At 35.8% G+C, this 6,252-nt stretch overlaps 1 long non-coding RNA gene across 1 annotated transcript; it reads right to left on the bottom strand.

Annotated features, from left to right (window-relative positions):
• Positions 1 to 471: 471 nt before the first annotated feature.
• On the bottom strand, positions 472 to 5,643 carry LOC113293502. Its single transcript, XR_003332334.1, has 12 exons — positions 5,375 to 5,643; positions 4,781 to 4,926; positions 4,550 to 4,599; positions 4,327 to 4,455; positions 4,168 to 4,206; positions 3,772 to 4,077; positions 1,444 to 3,245; positions 1,193 to 1,343; positions 1,045 to 1,118; positions 915 to 930; positions 676 to 781; positions 472 to 570 (listed from the first exon to the last, which is right to left on the bottom strand). It is a non-coding gene; the product is annotated as an uncharacterized LOC113293502 (long non-coding RNA).
• Between the last annotated feature and the right edge of the window lie 609 nt (positions 5,644 to 6,252).

The raw sequence follows: 6,252 nt of genomic DNA, 5'->3' as shown, positions 1-6,252 counted from the left end.
CTGCACCTGAATATAAATAGAGTCTGCACCTGCATGCATATATCATTTTAGATGAACTAGAATCCCAATTTACGATGGAACCTCAATATCATAAAAATCCGTCGAGAATAATTATAGATCATCACAAATCCATCAAGAACGATTCATACATCAACAAAGTAGATAGATGAACTTAATTATCATAAACCCATACAATATTAAACAACTTATGGAAAATCCCAAATGCTATAAACACAAGTTTCTGAATTTGAAACTATGAAAACCCTAACCTTCAGTTGTTACATTCTGAGAAGTTTTTTCCATTCCAAACACTACCACTGGTAGAAGAACAATAACTCAATCCTGCAAAGTACAAGACAGAATTAGAATCCAATTCTGAACTAAAAGAAGCTACCACTTATGTGAAGTATGCATGGCCAATTTTGTGAAAGAACAGGTGAAAGAATTTGGTGTAGAATTTGCTATACCTGCAGAGTCGATGTGATCGAATAAAATTCTCAGGTAGAATGCTATACGGCAAGAGCAACCCAAGCCTGCTGAAGCTCCACTACTAAATTCTTCGATGAATAGCTGCAGGCAGATGACAACATTTGATCAAATTATAGGAGAAAAAAAACATGTACAGTCAAAGATTGATAAACTGATCCTCTTTCAAAGAATTTCATTTGCTCTCACCAGAATTATATATGCCGAGACAGGATTTCATGTTCAGAATTAAAGGCTATTTCTACAGAAGTAAGACAACGCAATCTCTCCATTCAACGAGTGTGCAATGTGAATTCTGACAAAGATTTGGTAAACATCAACGGACCTTGTCTTAAATATGCTATGCAACTTAAGGAAAAATAAAAAACACAACCATAGACGAAGCAAAATTATAGGTTCCAATATTCCATCCATCTCGAGGATCGTACCTAGCAAAACTGATATCTGCAGAGGAAGTATATTCTTAAATAGGCTGCAAGACAGCCGAATCCAAATTCGACAAAAATAAGAACTTGGGTACTCAAATGTTTTCATGTCTTGAGATCAGAAGACAACTACCTGTAGGTATAGAATAAGTCGATAAAATATCTTCACTTGCTTTCCTTGCGTTTTTAGTTTGTAGAACAACTACCCTGCGCATGGATAGAATGCTTCTAACCATTAGATATAGTTAAATGAACAAATTAGTAGGTGAGAGTTCAATAACCTTATTGTAATCCAACTCGAACGTCAAAAATTCATCATCACAGTTCTGAACAAATTTTCAAGCAAGAACCTATTCATGTTGTATATGAAATTTTTCTCCAACTTTTCCCACATAAAGTTTTTCAAGGTCTTCCATCGATGTCTGAATGTTTCTGATGAAATAGAAATATTTTTAGAGTTAGAATCTTTTTTTGCAAGGTCAAGATGAAAACAAACATAAAGTTTAGGATAAAAAGGTTTCAACTCTCGTACCCTGCAAGTTCATGCTTTCCGTTGCTATTGCATATCAGTTAATAATCCGTATTCCGGGCTTCGAAATTGTCCTCAATCAAAGATAGTTTTAGCTACTCAAAATAATAATTGTTCTCAAAAATAAGATATACGGATTAAAGATGATTAAAAGAAAGAAAAGTTGAGATTAAACCCAGGCAGCAAACAAGTTGCTGCTGTGTAGAACAGGTGCAGGCAAGCTCTTTCAGGATCTCTATCAAGCACTTTGCAAACATCAAAACGGTGATGTCAAGGTAGGTTTCCTCTGTATTTTTCTTCATGCTTATATAGCTTCTTTCTCCTGCAAGTTCGAATAGGATGGCTAAACCACAATTCCAAACATACACACAATATCCACGCAGAAAAATCTCAACCATTCACCAACCCAAAACTATCAGCAACATCTCTATCTAATATCCAGACTAGCTGGTACCCAAATCTTCATAACCTGTAGCCTTCTAAATCACGTCCTACCTTATGCCAAACACAAATCATTCGATGCTCACAAGACCATGGATAATAGCTGCACAGACTAGGGCATACTGCTTCAGTTACGGCAACACTTGGTTAGTGATCAGCTTATGGACCTCCTAGCAACTCCATATTCCAGCCAAGGTTAACTTATGTTCCCTCCTTGCCTTCAAAACCAGCTCCAAACTCCGTTAGACAGACCACCTGCACCATGGCAAACAATCCACCGTCTCATGGCAGCAACACAATCTCAAAACTCAACCAAAACCCCCGCAAATTCCAGTAACTTTGCTTCCATTTACAAACCCATGATATCAATGACATAAACTTCCTTGTCCTTGTCTATCTTGCTCTCTTCTCAACTGAGTTTTAGTAAACTCCATCAGACTGCCACAAGTTTGAATCACAGCTCAGACAGCATCACACATCAACTTTAACACTCATACCACTTCCTTTTTTGATTTGACTTCACAGAACAAGCTCAAACCAAACCGCACTTTTCAGATTCAAAAACCCATTTCAGCTCAGTTGCCGTTCTCTGTATCAACTGCCAATAACCCTCTTCCTTCTTACCAACTTCTAAGACTCAGCTCAATCCAGTGCAGACACCAGAATATTGCAAGCAGCCACATAAACCATTGCAGCAACAACCCTTGCGGAGAGACTGTTGGTTGACAACAAGACGATTCAGGCCTTTTATCGAACAGCTGATGTACCATTCTCATCTTGTTGTAGCATTGAAGTTCTATAGCTTTTAAAATCACTAAACACCTGCAAATTCAATTCACAGTAAACCCATAATTCAGAAACCATTTAACATTCACATGTGTTCACATTTGGTCCTCATTTAACCACCGACAGCACAATTACATTCTATGGTTCAATTAATCTTGAAACTCCAGCAGATGTTCATCACTTAGCACCCAATTCATCCTGCAATATTGAGTTACAACCACCACACAAACTCAAGCTACTGATTCATCCCAAATCCATGTCTTCAACAGCTTCTCTCGACTGATTCTTAACTCCAGCATTTGACCCAAATCTCCATTGAAATCTGTACCCCTTGGTTGGTTTTAAGTGGAGTTGTTGATCTCTGATAAATAACCGTCGAACCCTTGGCTGGTGGCAACAGAACTAGCATAGCAGCTCACTGGGGAAAGACCGACCTCCTCTTCTCACGGATTTGGTTTCTAAAGAGACCTGACTTCCTTTTCTTCTCAAAAACACGTGTAACTCCTGGTTCCCTGACAAGAAATATCAAGAGAATAAGAACTCTCTTTTAACTCCAAAAACAATGATTGATTCAAATCCTGCAAAGTGAAAGAAAGTATAATTATAATTCAAACTCAATTGAATAATTCAGAGAATCCAAAGGAAGCATTAAAAGGAAAATATATCAGCATGACAGGAAGAAAACAAAAAGATTCAAAATTCCGAGGCATGAATAAATGACTGCTTGACTATTGGAGGTTTTTAAACATGAACAAATCATAGTTAACAATGACATGCTTGGAGTACCCATAACTACAACCAGATTCATAATTCTTTGGAGTACCCATAACTAAAAAAAATCAGCACTTTGGCTGGTGCAGTAGCTAAGACTTGAAGAGACTCGTGAATTGTTTTGGCCTTGCTCATTGCTTCCCTTCCCAGTTTATATCTCTTAGATAACATGGGTTTAACTACATCCTGAGCCATTAATTATTTTTTTGTTCATTATTAAAGTATCTGCATCTAGGTAACCCAGAAGTGTCTGAATTTCTGCAATACTCAAACTTAAACAGCTAACACAGATGGTATGCAGGTGCAGGATTTCACTAATAGCAAACAAGGTACCTCGATTCTTTTTCAGCACTTCACAGTTCTTCACCGTCTGTAACGAAGTATGGGGAAATTTAACCACAGTCAAATTGCATCCAGAGGCTGTTCTCAGAGCTCTTTGGTTCTTCAACTGTCAGTACACCCTTCATCCATCCTCTACTCATTGCTTAGCAATCATCTTTCCATGATTCTTAAGTTGTATCTTGCACTAACAGCAGCCACATCTGCAAGCTCAGTCTCCTCATCCTGAATGTGAAATAGCTGTCAAACTTTACAAGCCTTTGGACTGCTGAAAAGACGTGCATTATTCACAGATAACACCTAAAGAAACATAAAATGGAAACAAATTTTGAAACTTTCCTTCAACATTTGACATATCACATATATCAGCAGTTAAAGGTTGTTATTAACCTGTATCTCAGGAGCCATGTCTTCGATTTCTTCAAAAATCTGCACACGTAAAAACTATAAATGAATTTCGAATAAATGGCAAATTAAGACAAAAGAAATTATTTAGTAAAACTTGACCGAAAGAATATCAAGATGAGGAATAAAAATATGAGAGGAAACCTCGGAAAATCTATTAGAGCCAAATCCTATAAGTTTCTTGATGTAACTCTCTTCTCATCGAACCTCCTTAGAGCATATCGTCTGGTTTTATACACGCCAGATGCTGGCTCATTTTCCCTTTGGATAAATCTGCACAATTTTATGGAAACGACCAGTCAGTGAATACTTTTAATGCGAATTAAAGGAGAATACAATAGCTTACAATTATACGTTATATATGTACCTTAACCAATAAATGAAAGTAACCCAGGGAACCGGAATATTGGAGTGTACCTAAAAACATTGTGGTAAAATATATCAACGACATCACATGCACATTGATTCAACTAAGGAGAATATTTGGGAATTCGTAATCAAATTTTCCAGAAAGAAACACCCCAAAATTTTCATAAATAATATAAGGATTAATACCACACAACCACACTGCGATGAGATAAATTTGATAAAGACTTACGAGCGAAGAACATTAGCCATGCAGCAAAACCTATTGCTTCTCCAACATGCTCATATAGGTTAAGAGGTTCTCCCTCAATACCAGCAACACAAACACCTCGAATATCACAACAAGTATCAATAAGCCTCTTAAACTATGTCCTGCCACTGAGTAAATAACAAACAAGGTTAAAGATGTGCATATCCTGCCATTTTGAATGCAAATCATCCATTTTTACAAGAGATTTTACATCACAACTTCAATAAATCATTAAAATGGAATCAAAACATACCCAATCATCAAAATTACATATTACAAACAGAAAAAACACCAAAATCTGTACAAAAAGGTTCCAAAATAAAACCCTCAACTACCGTGAGATATTACACCAAAACAACTTCAAGAAACACCTTAAAATGAGATCAAAACATACTCGTGCTTTAAATTACAAAATCCAGAAAAAGAATCACCAAAATCTACACAGTAAGACTCCAAAATAAAAACCCTAACAAAGTAAGATACTATTCACAGAGTTAGGTCAAAATCAAACAATAAATCAATAGAAAACCAACAAAATCAAAATAAACAACAACAGTACTAGATAATGTTTTATACCTGATGATAATCACCAACACAATCAACTATCAGATGAATTGATTTTGGATTCCAGAAAAAAAAATGATTTTCTAGGTTTAGGAAATCTTTAAGATTTTAGAGAATAGATCGAGATTTCTAGAATATAGGCTTTGATTATATTAACGGTTATCAAAATGGAGGTTTTGATTTCAGAAAAACCTAAAAACTAAGAAGATCTGGTTTAGAAAGAGAGGTTCACTACTTCACTTCTCTTCGAAAAAAACTTCCTTCCGAATAATAGAGAGAGAAAGAAAAACGAGCTATCTTATTTTTTCTGATAAAAATAAAATAAAGAAAAATAAGAACATATTGGATATTACAAAAAAACATTTCTTGTGCAACGAATGTTGGTGTTGACCATACGTTGCACCATTAATTTATTTTAACATCTATATCCGTTTCGCCCCTCCGAAAAACAAATGTTGCTAAAACCAGGATATGGTGTAGTATATATAGTATCAAGGAATACAATACGAGGTTTATTGCTTAACCATTAAACTTTGTAGATAAGACATCGCCATAATCATTTGAATGCTATTGTAATCATGTACGGTATGAGGTGAGGATTTCATCCTAGGGAACAATGTTTACATGTGTTCTAAGGAAGTAAGTTCATAAACTTGTTTGTGGACCGAAAAGAAATTGCCAGGTGTTATTGGTTTCGTTATTCATTGCATATCTTACGAACAACCAATATGTGTGATAGAGTATAACCGCTCACAACTTGTTGTGTTCTTGGTAGAACTATTCACAAAGGCCTGACTTATGTATTAGTATAACTTTTATTAGTAAAGCTGATCTTAAGTGATCACCTGTGGTATGATCGGATTATGTATGTCTGGCATAGTAAGGGAAAG

Source organism: Papaver somniferum, chromosome 7 (genome assembly GCF_003573695.1).
Source record: "Papaver somniferum cultivar HN1 chromosome 7, ASM357369v1, whole genome shotgun sequence".
In the NCBI taxonomy this organism is placed as follows: Eukaryota; Viridiplantae; Streptophyta; class Magnoliopsida; order Ranunculales; family Papaveraceae; genus Papaver; species Papaver somniferum.
The sequence above is the reverse complement of the archived record's forward strand: the minus strand, read 5'-3'. Positions and strand labels throughout refer to the sequence as shown.